This window comes from Macaca mulatta, chromosome 12 (assembly GCF_049350105.2).
Source record: "Macaca mulatta isolate MMU2019108-1 chromosome 12, T2T-MMU8v2.0, whole genome shotgun sequence".
NCBI lineage: Eukaryota > Metazoa > Chordata > Mammalia > Primates > Cercopithecidae > Macaca > Macaca mulatta.
In genome coordinates, this window is record NC_133417.1 from 97,071,220 (window position 1) to 97,091,760 (window position 20,541).

General features: G+C 36.5%; 1 protein-coding gene across 1 annotated transcript in view; it reads right to left on the reverse strand.

The window, feature by feature from the left end:
* Positions 1–20,541, reverse strand: part of TMEFF2 (transmembrane protein with EGF like and two follistatin like domains 2) — a 248,149-nt gene that overhangs the window by 65,738 nt on the left and 161,870 nt on the right. The window lies entirely within an intron of this gene.

The window sequence follows — 20,541 nt, forward strand, 5'->3', positions numbered from 1 at the left end:
TCCCACTCGCTCCATTCTGTCGTTATCACATTGAACATTTAAGCACATTCCCAAGCGTCGGGATTCCCACACCCACTTTAGTGATTGGGGTGGCTTCATGTTTGTGTTTTACCAACTGGCCCTCTGCTATGCTTTCACCTGACAAAAGGCTTTTAGGAGTAAATGTGTATGAACATCATTACAGTTTAGATTTCCCACGAAACTGCAATTTCACATCATGCCCTTGGATTTTATCCATGAAAGATACGAAACAACAGATGAATTACAGCTTTGTACTTTGGTAAAACTGCTAGTTTAAAAATAATTGGCCACTATATTGTTCAGGTGGCTTTTATTTGTTTGGCTTATATTTGTTTATCTTATTATAAGAACACTCATGATAATTATTTTCAGAGAACACAAGGTAGTCCTACCTGGTGATACGGCACATTTCCTTTTATTAGATAATCGAGTCAGTTATAAGATCTTTTGTATTTTCCTTTGTTCCTTGGCTCTCAGGGAGCTCAGAGATAAGCAGTGAGTGTGTGTGATTGTGTGTGTGTGTATATAAAATGAAGGACAGGTGGTATACGAAAACAACAAATCCTCAATTTAACAAGTTTAATAGATTTTTGTTAAAGGTAGGAAAATAAGGTGACATTTGTGCACTTGCAACAAATCATCATGGAATTAATTCTCAGTGTTTTTGTAACATGTTATTTCCCAGTTGATGTTCGCTAAAGATTATACTGCTATAATGAGTATAAAAATAAAGTACTAATTAAATCATGTTGATATTAACTAACTCTTCATAATTAGAACTCATACCAAATGTTTACCCTTCATGATTATATCAATCTTTTACTTATTAATTTTGGGGTCAATTTACTTTAAATTTACTTTAAAAATAATATTTAATGCATATTATACCATGCTATAATAAATATCATATTTGAATAAAGATAAATATAATAGAAATATTTATAGGAGCACTGAAACTTGGAAAGAGAAGATGGAAAATATGATTAAGGTAGGAGAATGCCTTAATTTTATCTGTAATGTTATGGTTCTTAAGATCAAAAGCAAATATGCTAAATGTTTGCATCTGTTCAAATTAGGTAGTAGAGCACAAGTATTATATTACTTTTAGTAGTTTCAAAACACTGTACTTTATCATTTAAAATAAAAATATTAGGTTTGACATTTTGCTTTAAATGATTAAATTATCAATCTTGGTAAATAGTTTTTGCATGATTTTGATCAGGAAAGTTTATTTCTAAGTTGTTTAAACAAACTGAAAAAGAATTATGTGCATGGAGACATTCCACTGGACCAAGATAATGTTTCTTTGAAAATAACAATTTAAGACTGAGTTTATGTCTGTCTAAAAGCAACTTTCAAGCAGAGTTTATTATATGAAGGGAATCATCTCTCTCTTTCTCCTCATCTTATGTGTTTGCCCACTAAAATATTAAACTCAAAAACCCATGGTGGCATTTTAGTTTACAGCCTCAAACCAGCCATTCCTCACTGACTTCCTGCAGTATTGCCGGTGAGTTTTGATTGCTCTGAGAGAGGACTGTGTGGTCAGAAATAGTTGTGAGCTATTCTGAAACTCTCGGAATGAAGGACTTTAAGTAGAAATGTTTGAATATTTTGCCTTGAAATAAAAATGCTTCTCAGTTTCTCAAAAATATTAAGCTTTAGAAAGTAAGAAAGGACAGGATCTGTGAGTACCCTCCGAGAGTGAACCCTAGGTAAGGTCCTCAGGTCAAAGGTGTTTGGAGGTCTGCAGCTATTATTGCCACTTTTTTTTTCCCCCACCGAGGCATATACATTTTAGTTTACCACAGATCTCATTTAATTCAATTGAATTGCATAAGTGTAGCTGAGCACCTACTTGGTACCAGGTAGTAGGCTGAACATCAGAGACAAAGATGATGCTTACAATTACAGTTGGCAACAGAGATCAAAACAGAAGAAGAAAAACAAATATTCATCAAACAGAGTCATCAGATCTTGGCTTTGTTAGCATGAAAATGTATTTTGCTATCACCGAGCAGTAATAACTACTTACACCTGGTGGGTACAAAAAGCTTTCACGGAGGATGTGATGCTTAAGCTGGAACTTGGAAAAGGAGTAGAATTTCAGCAGGGGGGCTCCCTGCTGACTTGTAACAAGAGGACATGTAAATCCTTTCTCCACTGAGGATTTCCCCCTAACGGTGTCATTCTCATGCTCATCCCAGATGAGTCAAGTAACACAGAATTGTATTTTAACTTAAATGTATCATTGACTCAAAAGCATTTTTTAGGTACTGATAATGGGCTGAATTCCTCATTGCAAGATTCATGGGTCTATGTGTTTTTCACTAAACCATGTGAAGAAAACAGGTTGGAGATTAAGTGACTATAGCTACAGATAAAGTTGGAACAAAGAACCTACGAGCATCCACCCCAGGAAGGAAGCATTCCCCAATGATAAAGAGCATAGTTGGAGCCCTGGACACTTAGGAATCACTGAATAATTTACTGATTGGAAGGACATTAAAGAAATGCTGAAAAATCAAACAGGAGTCCTCATTAATCCATTCATTCACTCAACCATTCTATGTGGAGTGGCTACTCTGTGCAAAACACTGTGCTAGGGGTCAGGGAAGGCAGAGGAACTTGCTAAATTCATGTAGCAAAGGATCCAGCAGAGAAGAATCAGCAAAGACTGCAAGGGTGGCAGGAAGACAAGAATGAGCTGGACAAACAATTGATATTATTCTTAAGCCTGGGTGTACAAAATGGTTTTGTTCTTGGCTTCATCTTAGAAGACTTTCTTTTTTTTTTTTTTTTTTTTTTGAGACTGAGTCTGGCTCTGTCGCCCAGGCTGGAGTGCAGTGGCCGGATCTCAGCTCACTGCAAGCTCCGCCTCCCGGGTTTACGCCATTCTCCTGCCTCAGCCTCCGGAGTAGCTGGGACCACAGGCGCCCGCCACCTCGCCCGGCTAGTTTTTTGTATTTTTTAGTAGAGACGGGGTTTCAACGTGTTAGCCAGGATGGTCTCGATCTCCTGACCTTGTGATCCGCCCGTCTTGGCCTCCCAAAGTGCTGGGATTACAGGCTTGAGCCACCGCGCCCGGCTCATCTTAGAAGACTTTCTAAGCTGCATAATCAAATGTAGACTTTTCTTTCAATAATAGTAAGTGGACACTACAGGAATGTAAAAGGTTTTTTAAATGGGTGTTTTGAATTCCTTCTAAGAGGAAATATTATGAAACCAATAAGCTATTGATAAACATTAGAGTTATCAATTATTACCTGAAATTTGGCAATATTTTTATTGTAATTTGTTTGGTGATTGTATATATTATATATAGTGTGTGAGAGAGATCCGATTCATCCTTACCCAGTCTAGTCATCCATTTTATACATTGTCAGTCTTCTATTTTAAGCAAACTCAGTTATAAACTCTTTATATTCAAAATATTTTTATTTTTACATATTATCTTTTTTTTTTTTTTCTTTTTTTTTGAGACAGTGTCTTGCTCTGTCACCCAGGCTGGAGTGCAGTGGCACAGTCTCCCCTCACTGCAAACTCCGCCTCCCGGGTTCACACCATTCTCCTCCCTCAGTCTCTCAAGTAGCTGGGACTACAGGCGCCCACCAGCACGCTGGGCCCACCACCATGCCCAGCTAATTTTTTGTATTTTTAGTAGAGACGAGGTTTCACCATGTTATCCAGGATGGTCTTGATCTCCTGACCTCGTGATCCACCCGCCTCGGCCTCCCAAAGTGCTGGGATTACAGGAGTGAGCCACCGCACCCGGCCTACATATTATCTTCTATCTTGTTTTCAAAATAAATATCGTCAAGTGCCATGCTATATATGTACATAGCAGAAAACATAAATTCTGTTTAAATAGGTTATAGTTGATTACAATTTAAAATCACTGGGTGATAATTTTTGTTGTGTCTCTGAATAGTAGGTGTTCTATACCTTTCTCACTGACATAAGGTCTACTGAGACTTGACAGTTATCAGGCAGGCAGATTTGGAACATGCTTACATTATCATCACACACATATCAAGGTACAATGGAACCTATGCCAACAAACCATGCAGGATACTTTCATTATGCATCCAAATACTGTATTAGCTGGGGGCCCCTTCACAGGAGTTGAAGTTTAAGCTTATGTTTTCCTTGATAAAATGCTAGTCCTAAATAATTATGAACCGGTTTGTTCTCTTATTTAGGATTTTTTCCTAATAGGCAAAAGTACTTTTAAAACGTAAAGTTCTAATCAAAAGTAACAGAATATAATTTAAAAATATATAAAATATTTAGAAAGAAATGTGATGACTTTAACTTTGTATTCATACTCATAGATTACAGAGTCACTTGGATCACAAAATATTATTATTATAATATTAAGAAAAATTACCAGCATATAAATTGGAATACAAAGGTATCAAAAATTAGTAAAAATGTATACAAATTAAAAATACTCTTCCCCGATTATAGAAAAACCTAGAGGCTAGTCCACAATTAGGATACTAAGATGCTCAGGATATAAAAACAGCAAAAGATAAGTCCATATGTATAAATTACGAGGGAAATAACAGAGTTTCTGAATTGCTCTCCTATTTCTACTTGCCTTTCCTCAAGTCAGTTCATGCTGCAGCTAGGGCAATGCCTTTAAGATGTAAATGAGAATCATTCCCTTGCTTAAAATCTAGCAAAGGCCTCCTTCCCCTGGACCCTAGAATAAAACCTGTAGTTCATACTGTGGTTCATGAGACCCTGTGTGATCTGGCTCTTGACTACCTATGCCATTATATTTCTGATCAATCTTATACACTCTTTCTGTACTCCAACTACACTAGACTTTTATTGCTCCTCCAACATGCCACATGCTTCTGCCACCAGCACTTTTCACTTGCTGTTCCCTCTGCCTGGAATGTCCTAATCTCAGATATTTGCATGGCTCAAATATTACTTTTCTGACAAACCTATGCTGACTGCCCTATTTAACGAAGCACCAGTTTAATCTCTGAATCATCATGGTATGATATTACATGCTTGTTTTTTTTTGTTGTTGTTATTTTTTTTTCTTTTTTTGAGACAGAGTCTCGCTCTATCCCCCAGGCTGGAGTGCAGTGGCATGATCTCGGCGCACCGTAACCTCCGCCTCCTGGGTTCAAGGGATTCTCCTGCCTCAGCCTCCAAGTAGCTGGAATTACGGGCGCCTGCCACCATGCCCAGCTGATTTTTGTATTTTTAGTAGAGACAGGGTTTCGCTATGTTTGTTGGCCAGGCTGGTCTCGAAATCCTGACCTCAGGCGATCTGCCCGCCTTGGCCTCCCAAAGTGCTGAGATTTACAGGCATGAACCACTGCACCTGGCCCATACTTGATTTTTTTAATTGTCCCTTTTCTTCACTAGAATGTACACTTCCACATAGAAAGTGACCTCCGTCTGCTTTGTTCAGTGTTGTACTCTTCACAACTAGAACAATGGTTGATGCAAAATAGGCACTCAATAAATATTTGTTGAAAAAATGAATAAGTGAATGAATACATTCTAAATTTAAAATATGCTTATATTTCAGTGATCTAGACATAAAGTTTAGATTCAAATTATATGATTAATTAGATCAATGCATGTTGTTTTGCTTCAATTATCAAAAAAGTATGTTCATTTATACACATGATAAATATTTGTTAATTTTTGTTAAATGCCTAGCTTATAGTGGATGTGCAATAGATATTTGTTGAATAAATGGAGTACCTACCATGTACAAGTTACTAGACATTTTGGTATTTAATTACCAAACAATGGTCCAAATACCCCTATTAGGTAGAATAGGTTATTTTAAACATGATGATGAATTTTGTGCCCTAATGATCAGTCTTCAGTAATCAATGTGAATGGTAAAGGTCCCCAGAGTTTGAGAGCCCTAGGCTACATGCAGTGCATCCAATTAGCCTTTTCACTATCTATATACATTCTTAGTATTAAAATTCATATTATGTAATTTTCATATTTTTTCATTGTGATGCCCAAAATGGTTTAGATTCTGTCTGAATCTCCTTATTCTGAACAAAAACTCAATCAGCATTTTCTTTCAATGGTTACTTAATCTGTACGAATCTTTGTTGTTAGTGTCCTTAAGATCACCTGTCCTTCAAAGTATGACTCAATATTTTTTCCAGAGGTGGAAAATGATTGAAGGTTACTGTCTGCTGTAAGCCTTTCCAAACTGAGCAGTTTCTTCTTTTTTTTTTTTTTTTTTTTTTTTTTTTTTGAGACGGAGTCTCGCTCTGTCACCCAGGCTGGAGTGCAGTGGCCGGATCTCGGCTCACTGCAAGCTCCGCCTCCCGGGTTCACGCCATTCTCCTGCCTCAGCCTCCCGAGTAGCTGGGACTACAGGCGCCTGCCACCTCGCCCGGCTAAGTTTTTGTATTTTTAGTAGAGACGGGGTTTCACTGTGTTAGCCAGGATGGTCTCGATCTCCTGACCTCGTGATCCGCCCGTCTCGGCCTCCCAAAGTGCTGGGATTACAGGCTTGAGCCACCGCGCCCGGCCGCAGTTTCTTCTTTAGGCAATTCAGTATGTGTCTAATTTAAGTAATTTGATCATTTGATTATTCTGATCTGACTTCCGATTATACTTGCATCAAGACATCTATTTTATTTCAAAGATGCAGGGACAGCTACTGAAAAACCAAATAAACTTGGGCCTGTTTTGGTTGAAACTACTTTCTGTGGGTTCAAAAGTTTAGGTAGAACAAGAAGAAAAATGAGTATCAATGTATTACTTATGCAACTATTATTAAATCATGAACGGCAACAGAAGGATGTTAAATATTACATAAATACTTTGAAGTGAAAGATGTTGCCTTTTCACAGGCAATGTTTTTATTTTGACTATGGTTTCCAGAACCTACTATCATAAGGCATTTTTGCAGCAAATGTAGTTAATAAGGCAAGCAACTGCAAAGCAGATAATACCTCCCTTTGCGTACTTAGAGAGACTTCTTAGGCAGCAATGTTCTTCTGAATTTCTGATATACATGTTCTGCCTGGGGAGATGGCATGCTGTTAGGTTTGTGCCTAGTTAACATTTGGGATTGGGCTGTATCTTGATATATAAGGTTTAGGCTAAACAAACATTTATAAAAATTGAATCTAAAGATGATAACTGTGACTTGTCATTGGAATATTTTGATTGACAGAGGGACATTAAAATGGTTCTATGGCATTCTAGAGGCTATCACTGAAGCTTTTTTTTTTTTTTGCCAGTCTGGTAATGACTAAAATGTATACAGGGTTTTAGATGCTCATTCTGAACTTGGTCCATTCGGCTACATAATCTGCAATATATGTGCCCCTTTAAAAGAATTTATGATTAAAGTCTGCAACTGTGGCTAAATTGCACACATTAGGGTCCACATTTTTTTAAAGGCTAAAGAATGATTATCATATTCACAATGTTTTTAAAGAGCAGAAAGCAGAAGCCTTTTAAATATAATACACTTTGAAGTAATTGTATTTAAGCAATCCACACTAAATAAACGGGCAACTATATTTTTTAAAAGATAATACATATGTAGGAAACAATGGTGACCACTTAATAAGTAGCCGGAAACTTTGAAATGTGACATTTAGGAGAAGGCTCATTTCTATGAGAAAATACATATGATTTTACTTGGTATCATACTCAGGAAAGTGGAACCAGAGCTGTCAGGTTGCCTGAGAGACTAGGGTCCATTCTCTTTTCTTTGAAGCATGATGCCAGTGTCACGAATGTTGGTGTTGTCTCACTGTATCATAATACAGTGTCATAGTTCAAGCAATCACTGTGTCAGCTTAAACTAACTGAAAGTATAGGCTTATAGTCTGAGAAAATGATAGATGTTTTCAGAGGAGAAGACACTTAAAATGAATATTGATTAAACGTAAGGTCTGTACAGAGATGTATTAATATATTTATTCAATGCCTTGGGTCACATAGAAAGGTACTCACTTTTTAGCCTACAAATTCTAAAGACTACCTTAAATAGAGGACAATGATGGTACCAATATTTGGGGTTGTGACCATATCATAAGACAGAACTTGCACATGGACCAAAGCTGGCAGAATCCCATGAACTGAGACACAATTAACTCTTAAGAAAATAATTAGAAATCAGAGTAGGGGAGCTGAATAGGATGATTTTCATTTTCATTCAATATTGTCTAATTAATTGGTGAATACATGTCTACCTTTGTTTATTAACAATTCAAAATTAGATTAGATTGGTCAAGGGTCATTCATTTTATAATCTTTTTGGACACTACAGTTTGATCATGGCAACCTAAAGCTCTACAGTAACCATCTGCATAAGGCACTCAATCAAATGACTAATATCATTGTAATCTCATGCCTCATCAACTGAAACATGAGCTGTGAAACACTAATACTCACTCCTGGCTTAAGAAGACCCTGCTTTCAGTAGATGAAATATGCCAAGGATCCTGTGAGTCCATCTTATAGCCTTTCACATTTTCATTCATGTTCTTTTAGCAGCTAGTTATTAGAAGTCCAGTAAAATTGAATGTTTCTCTTTTGTAGCCAATAAATGAAAATCAGAGTCCAAAAGGTGCTATCCTCAAATGAAATGAGAAAAAAGAAGCTAGCCGGGCGCGGTGGCTCACGCCTGTAATCCCAGCACTTTGGGAGGCCGAGGCGGGCGGATCACAAGGTCAGGAGATCGAGACCACGGTGAAACCCCGTCTCTACTAAAAATACAAAAAATTAGCCGGGCGCGGTTGTGGGCGCCTGTAGTCCCAGCTACTCGGGAGGCTGAGGCAGGAGAATGGCGTGAACCCGGGAGGTGGAGCTTGCAGTGAGCCGAGATCGCGCCACTGCACTCCAGCCTGGGCGACAGAGCGAGACTCTGTCTCAAAAAAAAAAAAAAAAAAAAAAAAAGAAAAAAGAAGCTAGGCTGTGTTTTCTTGAGCATTAACCAAATATTAGATCTTCCAATTGAGTAATAAAGCAGCGTGGCAGAAAGCTGGAGAAGAAAAATTGCAAAGCAGAATTCTAGTGTTTTCATTCATTTAGTCATTTACTCAACAGATCTGTGCTGAATATCTAACATGTTGCATCACTGTTTTTTGGATACAAAGATGGGCAAGACAATACCCTACAATTAAGAGAAAGAGACACAAAATTAATTACAGAATGTTGTTTTAGAGCAAATGCAAGGCTGCATGATTAACTGAGATTGGGGTGTGGTGGAGTGTAAAAGTTTCCTAGAGAAGGAATATAAATTGAGTAGGCCTTGGTTGGGCACAGAAGTGGGAGACAAATCTCCAACGTAGAGGAGAGTTTCTGTCCAAGCACAGAGGCATGAAGCCATTGTTTAAGGAGCTACAGGTGACTTGGTAGAGCTGGAGGTTCTCATGCACTGGGGCGAGGAGTGCAGTGAGGCTGGAGAGGCAGGTGGGGCCAGGTCATGCGGTAGGTAGATGACCTGCTAAGGACTTTGAAACCATGTGGTAGGTGTACGAACTGCTAAGGACCTTGAAGACAGAGGGAGCTTTGAAGAATGGGAGCAGAAGAATGACAGAGAGAGTTGCTTATTTTAGAAATACCCTCTGTCAGAAGGAATAGTAATCGATTAGAGATTACTTCCTAGAGGAAGCAGCGAGACCAGTTCAAAAGCCATGTATCAATATAGTGGAGAAATGTGGAGGCCGGGATTAACTATCTGATTATATCTTTTGGCAGCACTCACCATAGATGAACATTCTATTCTTTTTCTCACTTTTTGTGTTACCACTTTCTGCTGTTTTTCCTTGTACCTCTGGTTCCCCCTTCTCAGCCTGTTTAATATGTCTTTTTATCTTTCATGCTTTATAGGTTGGTGTTCTTCAAAGCTCAGTCCTAATTCCTGTTTTTCTTTCTCTCTTTGCTGTTTCTCTATAGGCAGTCTCTTCAATTCAGTCCAACAAGTTCAAATTTATTTTTCCAGGCCAGAATCCACTAGAACCCAACCACTAGAATTCAACTGTCTGCTTCACATATCCACTTGGGTGTCTCATAGGCACCATAAACTAACATTAAAAATTAAACCCTTGTTCTTTTCCCAGATATTTACTTCCACTTGAATTGACCCCCCTCAGTAATAGGCATCTACATCCACCAGGTAGGCAAGTTAGAAGCCTACGAGTCAGGGTTGATATATCCTTTCTTACCTCTCACTGTAATCTTTCACCTCTTTACCCTCACTTTCCCCACTGTTACCTCAGGTGACAAGCTTATCAAAGATAACAAGCCTTTGGCTTGTTGATGGAGTCAGAGCAAGAGATTGGAGGGGAAGGGGAGAATTTGTACCATTTGATTCTATGAGGATGATAAATTCTACTGGAGTCTGTAAGAATGCAAGCCTTGTTAGAGGCAGTTTTTGTTTATCTGAGTCTTAGATTTCTATTCTCTCTCAATAAACAAATATTCTTTCTAATTGGTAAACTCACTTGAGATAGCCAGGAGAAAAAACGATCTAGCAGTGTTAGAATTTCTATACATCAGAGAGTGAGAGGTAAAGGGCTTCAACATTTCCTCTTTGCTTTTAGCTTATCCTTATTATATTAAATTTCTTTTTACCCTTACATATTGAGGCACCATAAATAACCACTTCCTGATTCTTCTTCCTTCTCAGTTTCACAAACATTTTTCACTTATTCATACCCTTTAACCATTTAGAGTACTTGATTTTCTTCCCCTCATTTTATTTTATTCAACCATTACTTAAAAGAGGATTTGATTGACTTCATCCTATTGAATTGGTGAACCCATAGCTTGGCATTGCCGGGTGGGGATCAGCTGGAAATAGGGCTAGACTAAATCTCCTCTCCTCCTTCCCCTCTTGCTCTTCCCCATCCAAATCCCCTGATGATATCCACTTGAAACTTTGATCCAATATATTTTCAGGCAGCAAAAGCATAATTATTTCAACATTTTAAATTCATGAATTTGAGAATCTCATGTATTAACTGGCAAAATTATAGTTTTTCCATGAAATTAGGCAATTTTTTTTGTCCACTTGTATTTTTCAAGGTAGCGAAATAACTTTGCTACGTTTATGTAGTAGCTAGGATATGCTAAGATCTTATTCTTAATTTGCTGTACATAAGTGATCAAATAAATTCCTTCTAGCCACAATCATATTAATATTATTATACAATATCATTATTCTAAATTACACACATACAGACAACATCTACTGTAATGCTTGGTATTTAAAGAAAAATCTTCTTAGAAATAATTTTACATTTGGTACATATCTATTATAAATAAAACAAATAAATAAAAGTAAATCAACAGTTGCTATTTTTCTATTAGACTGCCACTATCGCAATATATTATGTTGAATGTGTTCTTTTTTATGTTAATCATCACATGCCATCTATTTGATTTCAGTAAAAGAGTAGAAGTAGGCTATACCTTTTTTTTTTAACTTGTACTATCAGAACTCTTAAAACATAAAAGATGGTAATAAATTACTCAATACATCTTCATTAGAATAATTGTTGAGAGAAGTATTATAAATATTTTTACTTAGATAAGTTATACAAAATTTGTTATTTCAGCTCACAGTGCTCTGAAACATATAAATACACAGTCGCTGATCCCACCTTGGCTAAACAATTTAAATAACAAAAAAAAATAAAGCCACATTGCATACCAGGAAATTAACTTTGACTTAATTCTGAGCTTAAGGAAGGAAAAGATAACTCTACCATAATGGATGCATATTTAGAAAAAATAATGTTAATGTAAAAATAGCTTTGAAAATTTGTTTTTAGAATTGCTTCCTTCCTCTGAAATGATGATTATAACATGCACAAAATATTACATTTTTAAATGTTGTCTTTTTTTTTTTCTCTTTCAGGGTCCTTGTATTTTGCATTGACTTTCCCTGGTGATATATTAAAGTTTGCACATTTTTCTTTACTATGAATAAAGGCCATTGAAAAGGTGCCGGATGGCGATTCAATAGGACAGACAAGGTTAATCAAATAATTAGAATAATATGTAAACTATGTTCAAAATGATTAGAACACTACATAGAGAATCGGTTTTGGATGATGAGAATTATTTTAAAGGCCTTCAGCTTTCATAATGTGAAAAATTTAGTGCAATTATACTATTTTTCTTTGCTCACATAGATGAAGTGTTCTCTTTCAGAAATGTGTCTGAGCAGATACACACACTAAAATAGTAGGTTTCATACTATGCTTCTAGGAAACCATTCTGTTGGGAGCACAACCAAGATGTTCTGCCACTAAAATAAAATAATAACAGCTTTTTTCCAGGCTCTGAGGAAAACAAGTTAAAAAAGAAATTTTTCTGAATTGTAAGTTTTTCTTCCCTACCCTCTTTTTTCTAGTATTGTTGGTTCTTCAATTTGCCTAGTGGCATGTGCTGCTAAATTTAACAAAATGAATGAACCAAGAACATGTAAGAAACAAGACAAATCTTATATATGTTAATTCTCAAATATACATTATGAATCATTACTTTTTATGTGTGGAGACTTGCATACATTTAAAAAGTCATACTTCTGCAGGTGAATTTCCTTCTAATTCAATTCAATTAAAATGTCATTATTTCATAAACATTTTCAACAAATATCAAGATTTTCAGGTGCTCAAGCACTTAAACATGACTGCAAACCACTGAATTATAATGCTAAACTTATTGATTATATATATATGTATGTACTTAGTCTAAATTGCAATCCAGATATTTTCAACTATATTTGAGAATCAGGAGTAGGTATGATGATTATATCTTACATCGTTTGAGCTCATGAATTTCTCTGAAATAGCAAAGAAAATACAAAGAAATTAGAAAATGCATTAGCCCATCTCTGTGTTGGGAAAGTTATTTTCAAAAAGTGTTATGGTAAGGGATATTATTAATGGCTGCATATCTAATTTAACTTGAGACCTTGAAAATAGTCTCTAGTTTGCATTCCATTAAAAGTTTTTAATAAGATTTCAACAAAAATAATAATAAAAGCATTCCATTTCACCTTTGCTTCTCCTTAACAATTCAAAGTATCAATTATAATATAACCTTCATTTGACTTGCAACCATCTCTGTGTCTGTGCTTTCAACAGCATATTGAATTGTATGCTAATACTTTAAGGGCAAAATACATTTCTTGTTTTACTTTTGAACTTTCGTTCTATTTTAAAGTGACCTCTGAAATGTATAATACTCAACAACATTTTATCTATTTAATAGTTTTTCTTAAGCATTGATCATTTAGAATAGTTTGAAAAGCATATTAAAAAGTTTAAGAATACCTAGTCCTCCCTTACCTCTTAAAGAGAGACTGTATCTTTGCAAGCACAGGTGTTGTCTTTCTTTTTAAATTATCACACCAATACTACTCTGAGGTTGAGGACACTTACTTCCTCAATTTTCTTTGATTTTACCAGTTACTTTCCTAGGAGAACTGATCACAGGGCTCTCAGAAGAACTAGGCTGAAGCAGGACATCAAAGAAAACAAATGAAATTTTGATTATTGAAGGTTCCGGAGTACTTTCTCCCTTTAAAGAAGTATAGAAATTAAGAAAGGGAATAGAATGAAATTTGAAAAAGAAAGAAAAATGAGAAGATCTAGAAAAAGACAAAGGGTGAAACAGACACAAGAGAATTATCTTCCAAAGCAGACTCTACCATTCCTAGATTTTTCTTACTACCCTTGATTCCTCAATTAATCAGTGAATAAACCATAAATCCTCTTTTCACAACAGTATTTCTCAAAGTCTGGCCTGTAAAGAAGATAAGCTGGAGGCCTCTGGGAATCGGCTCTAAATGGGCAGGGTGGTGGAGAGATGAGTCCCCTCCATGGGGGCAAAGTTAGACCCGGTGGGAGCAATAGCGTGGGGTATGTGGACTGCAGGCTGGTTAGCTAGGGTAGTTTGCAAGGAGGACTATAAGTATTTCAGGAATATTTTTGCCAATTTAACTTACTATGTAGAAAATGAAACAGAATTTGTAGTTTATTTATTACCAGTAAATAGTCTTAACTCTTTGGGTCATGGTGAGAAGAGCTTCTACACAACTCCCAAGTGACACCTAAAGACAGAGACAAGTCCTAGTATAAGACAAATGAAGGCTCATATTAGAAGGAGACATACAAAATTGATTTATACTCTATTTCTCTTTGTTTTGTTGTCATTATTTAGAAATGAAAGATTAATTAGTGGTAGCTGAATCTTGCCTGTATATGACATGTATTTTAATTAACAGGCAATTAAATTGCTAACTTTTCTTTCTAAAATTCAGTGTTTGACCCATGCATTAAGTTAATAAATTTAAGGAGGATAAAATAAAAGCCACACTACATACTCCAGAGTATGTATTGAGTATATACCTTATGGGGTGAATATATTGACTGAAAATGGGAAACAGTTCAGGAATCAAATAACAGAAAAGCATACTAGGAATCAAGATCAAAGAGGCAGTTACTCAAGGGGGTCTGAGGCTTTGTTAATGAGCAAGGCTTGGATGATCTAAAGACTGTCCTCCTAGGTACTGATTTTGTGGTATGTGTGGGCCCCATACTGAAAGAACAGAGACCATAGTAAACCTGAGAGCAATTTAAAGAATAGCTGTGGCTAGACCGCAAGTGGAAAGAAGAGACAGAAAGATAGTGTGACAGAATAAGATGCAGGACTCCATGTGCCATAACTAAGAGTGACAAGATGCAAGCAAAAGTGTGAATTTGAGAACTGCCCCAGGAGCATCATAATACATGGAAACATTGGGGTGTGCTTTTCAAACTGAAAAGCAGCAGGGGCAGATGGAGGTGTGGGAAATCTAACGAATTTTAAAAATCTGAGTGAGCTGAAGTAAGGAGGACAGATGTCTTTGAATGTGAAAAAAGCAAATACAGGATCTAAGTCCTTAGCTCATAGCTTAGTTTTTTTCATAATTCAGTTGTCATTGTTCCATTTTTGCCTGGAATTAAGATTTGTAGAAGAGAAGCCTGAGGTCATTCTCATTTTTGTTCCTTTGTAGGTATCTAAGTTACAACTGCATTTCACAGAAATCCCCTTGTGCATGGTTTTGGGTTAGTGTTGGCCATAAGAGAATTGTCTGGAAGTGAAGCTATACCGATTAGTCTCTGCACATCTATGGAGGGTGTCAGGTGCAGCTGCTGATCACACTGATCACAGCTGATCTGTTGCTGCCTCACTTTGCTGATGTGGGGCAGTAGGGAGGCCTGCAGCATCTCAAGCTCCCACTAGACCTCCTCCATCAGCCTCTCTGAGTCCAAATCCAGGCAGTGTGCAGGTTCATAGTAAAGGTTTCGACTTCTACAGGTCATCCTCATCACTGAAGTGGAAGGCTAGGAGAGAGAGCTATGTGGTCCAGTTTGTCCTTGCATGTTCTAGTTTGTTCTTGAGAGTTCTAGTTTGTCCTTGACTCACATTCAACTTTTCTTCCTGATTAATAACCCTGTTGGTCTATAGTGACTTTGGGACCAACTCAACATGCAGAGGCAACCCCCTATCATGTACTACTTTATTACTTTAGCAGCTCTCACAAATGTGTAGGGGCTTATTCTCGTGAAACATCCCTAACTTTGTAACATTCATAGTGGCTTTGTTTCTTTGGTAGAATCCTTCTGATAGAGTAAGCAAAGTGTTTCTTTGTACCTGGATATTTGTCAGTTTTTCTTCTCTGTCTTTATAATTAAAATCTTATTTTATGATATACCTTGGAGTGGACATCTATTCACTAATTCACTGATTTTGACTGAGATTTTTTCTTTTAATCTGACTGAGTTTTTGTTTTTTTGGATTTACTTGGACTCAGGAAAGCAGTTTTTGAGTTATCTCTTTAGTTTCAATTGTTTATCAATAACAATAATACTTACTCTTTATTGGATGTTTACTACTTGCCAGGAGCTGTGCTAAGTGCTTTCTAGATAGATTACATTCTTTATCTTATTACAATAAGCTTATGAAGTATCTCCCAATGAGTCACACTAAGTATTATGTTGGATTTCCTTATGTTATGAAGTATGGAAGATAGAAAAGACACTGAAGTTTTTTTTTACCTGTTTTTTTTTTTTTTACTTGCTTATTCATCTTTGAATAAGTCCTGATTTACCTAAACGTTGTTTGCCAATATGCAAGTTGTACAGGTTGTGATTTATGCCATTTTCTATTTTCTTGCACACTGGCCATATTCCCTTATTTGTCTATGTTGGTAGGTTGATGGACAGAGTTCTTAGTTCAAAGCCGAGTGCTTAGGCTTTTATTTAAAATGGCTGGTCTTTACCCTCTAAGACATGAATAGATTGAGTACACCCAAATCTACAGTCATGGATATTCTCAACATCCATGACTCTGTCTATACCCCCTAGCTCTTCTGCCTGTAGAATTTTTTTCTTGTGGGAACTACATCAACACCAGGTACTTCCTATGTCTATGTCATGCCTAATTATACCCTAGGAACTGTAATTTCTGCCTGAATTTTGAGAGAGAGGTGACAACTCATGGGAAGGAGAACGGGGATGACAGTATTCTGGTTTTCTCCAAAAGCAACATCAATCTATAAAGGAAAGGCTGCACAGTTTTTGATTGGTTTGTCCTTATGTTCTTCAAAATAGGCTGCAGGTAGGGGTAGGCACTCTTTGTTTCTGCAAATAAAGAAATGGAGGGTGTTGATTAAATTTTTAAATCCAGTTTTATTGGCTTTGCACTTATTTTTAGTTTGACTTTTTCATATCTCTATCTGTCTGTCTGCGTGTTTATCTTCTATCTACGTTTCTATTTGTTTTATTAGTTGGGAAAATTTCATTAGGTCTGCTAGTCAGACAGAATTAAACTGGGAAAGTTTTCCTCTCATCACCTCTATAGCTCCTTTTTAGTGATATTTCTATTATCCTTAGATCACCTGACTTTGGGGCAGACTATACTTATTGGATGAAGGTTTAGCAACTCTCATTGATTAAAGGTAATCACAAGCTTCAAAGTGATTAAAAGGCATGCTAAAGAAAGATTAACATGAAATAAGAGTGTTTCTTCTGGAATTCTGTGAAAGAACACTGCCAAGGGGACAGTTTGGGGACAAATGTGTGACAAATTCACAGATATTCCTTGTGACAGTCACAAATCTATGCGTATCTTTATGATTGCTAAGGCACAATATTCCCATATTTCTTTACTCATGGGATAATTTTGAATGTATTTCCCATACATGAGGGTTTTCTATAGCTGATTTATCATAAATACCAAAATATAATTATATTTTATGGATACTTCCCACTCTTCATTCTACTATTAGCTGCATTAAGTCAATACAAGTTGTATTAGGTCAACACATTATTTCAATTTATATATAGCAAAATATTATAAATTGTAAAAAATTCAGGAGTGCCCTTCAGTATTTTGTTTTTTGTTTTGCTTTTAAAAATATGGTGGATTCTTGTTCTTTCACAAGCAGAAAGAGAGACGCTGTAAAATTTATCAAATTAAGCGAAATGCTTCCTTATGTTAGCATGGTATACAATAGAGCTGTGTCAGGCATGTGGAGAACACTGGTAGTTCCTGAATGAAATTTTGAAACAGTTATTCTACAGTAAAATTTCAAAATTTGAGTTAGAATTTACCTATTTTAAGTGTGCATAGCAGGCACATTTTCTAATAATAGAGACACACATTTTAAAATATATACTCTCAGAGTACATATATGGTTGGTGCTTCATGAGAGTTTTTCCCCATTAAGGGATAAGGAAGATGAATGTCGGAATTTTACTTTTTAAAGCACTTTATTCGGAGTCTAGTCTCAGCTTTATTTATCAATTGTCCAATGACTTTTGCAAAAACATTTTAAATTAAGCATCTATTTCTATGTCAGTGACTGTTGAAATGCTGTAGCACGAAAGTCAACATAGACTGGACTATGAGAAGAATAATTCTGCCACCTCTTTATGCAGCAGAGTTTTCTAAATAAAGTTCATTGCATGGATAATTTCCTATAACCACAGGGAGCCAGAGTTGGCTGACTGACCAGGAGAAAATTAACGAAAAGCAGAGAGGCCTGAAGAAAGAGGGAATGATTGAGGTATACTGTTGCCTATTATAAAGGAAATAGACTAATGCCAAGACGAAGGGAGTTGATCAGAAGTTTACTCACTCAGGACTAAATAATTGATCTGAGGGAAATGCATTGGCAGTTAGTGAGGAATCCAGACTTCAAACTATATCAGGCATTGCTGGTGACGGAGAGAGTGCCTATGGTTGTTTTGTTTGAATGATGCCCACTTTTCTAGGACTGTTAATGGTGTGTTCAATTTCAATTTAAAGCATTTCTATTGAGCTTCTGAATTATTGATCAGGGATGATGAAGGATGAGCCTACAACCAAGTGTGAAGTTACTGGTTAAGTTGATGCCGGGTAAGGTATTATCTGAGGCAAAAATTCAGCTCACAGAGGTTTCTTTTTTCTTTTTTTCTTTTCTTTTTTTTTTTTAACTTAATGATATAGGGTTCTTGTTAAAAACAAAAAACCCAAACATATTTCATAAGAAGACATGGAAAACAGCACAGTTCAAATCTAAGAAGTTGGTGCAACTCTCACTTAAGCATCAGTTATAAAATGTAGAAATGGTTTTCTGTGTAGCAAAAAGCAAAATTTCTGCTTCAGCATATTACTGTGGGGTATAAAATTCAGTAGTTGCATTTTCTATTGGAAGATATCTGTGGATGTGCCATAATAATACAAAACTCTGTCTGGAAGCAATATGTTGATTTTTCGGCATATGTCTTTTTAAATTGTTAAATTGGAAGATTTAGAATTGCATAAACAGATTCCTGGTGCTTCCTTCCTATTTAGGTGTGGTACTATTCTAAAATGAAGCAGGATATGGGACGGGTGCTAGCTCGAGGGGGCCTGATCCACAAGGGGGAGATGCAATGTCTGAATGCGGGGCACAGACACAGCACAGCTGCTTTTGCCGCTTAGTACAAAGAGAAAAATACATCCCTGACTGAACTATTTAACCAACACATTTATTTCTAAACTGCGGAGTTGAATTGTTGTTTGGTTATTCATACATTCTTACATAAAACATGATAAAAAGACAATGCATTTATTGCTAAAATGCTGGGAAGAAACAGGTAAAGAAAAAAAATACAATTCATTGCTTGTGAATTTCTGCCCCTGTGCGCCCCAAGCCCCCGAGTGGCTTTCACTTATGCTCAGTTCACAGTATTATAAACCCGAAACAATAAATGGCATTCCTCTCTTGATCACACATTAGCCCAACAGGCGTTTTATTTTAACCAAACAGGCCACCATGAGGACACCAGTCACTTTGCTGCCAGACTTTCCTGGAGTTCCTCCTTAGGGTACAGAGTGCTTTGTTTTGCTTAGGCATGGGAAGGGGAGGGAAAGCTCAAGGCTAAAGACAAAGGTGAAGGAAGGCATAACCCTACAGCAGCCCACTATGGGTACTTTCCTGCTGTAGTAGATGACTATGTGTCAATGCACATTAATATTTGATGTGCATCATCATTAGCATCCTTTATGTGCACTTTCACGATATTGTGAAGCAGCAAGGTTGCTTTAGACAAGGATTGATATGGCCAAGTGCAGTGGCTTTTACTTGGTGAAATTAGCACACATCCTGTCCTTACAACGTCAAAAGGGATGCTTCTGTTTATATTGAATAAACAGGCAGAGGTTGAGTCCAGCCTTTTTTCAAAACACTGTATTATCTTGAGTGCATAAACAAGACTGACAAAATAGTTCTTCTTAAATGGCACACTGATGTATTCTGTATTCCGCTACTTGGAAACAAAGACTTAGCTTCTGTCATTATAAAAGACCCTTGAAACAGATCTAGAAGTGAAAGCTTATGCATTGTGGGATAGACTGAAGAAGAAAACTGAAGAAAATGCTTAGATCTAAAAAGACTTCTGTTCATTTTTATTTTCTTTTTCTGAATATTGAATACAAGCACTGGAAAGCATTATTTGCTCACACAATGCCTGACCACATGTGCAAGCCATTAAAAGGGCGTAGCTCCCCTGCCATTTCGATGCAGTCCAAAATAAAAATATAAATGCCAATGGAACAGTTTCTCCAGATATTCTCCAGCTGTCCCTTGTATCATTAATTTTCTTTTCAAGTACAATAATTCACCCCTAACAATAACCTAAATAAGATTTTTGTAGAGGTCAGAAAAAAATCCATGCTTAGAGGGAGGACAGTTCATGACAAGGGGGAAGAAAGAGAAATTAGTACGTGGCTTGTGCAAAAATAAGGATCTGAAATAATAACGACAGTCTTAATCTTGCAACATTTGAGGAAAATATTAAGGTCAACTTCTCATTATGATAATTTTTCACAAAGACTGCTTACCAGAATTTAAATCAAAGTTCCACTGCATCATTAATTCACTTATTCATTCATTTCAAAAGCATGTATTCAGTCCTTGCTTTGTGTTGCATATTACACATGACAAAGGAATGTCAGGATATATATCAGAGA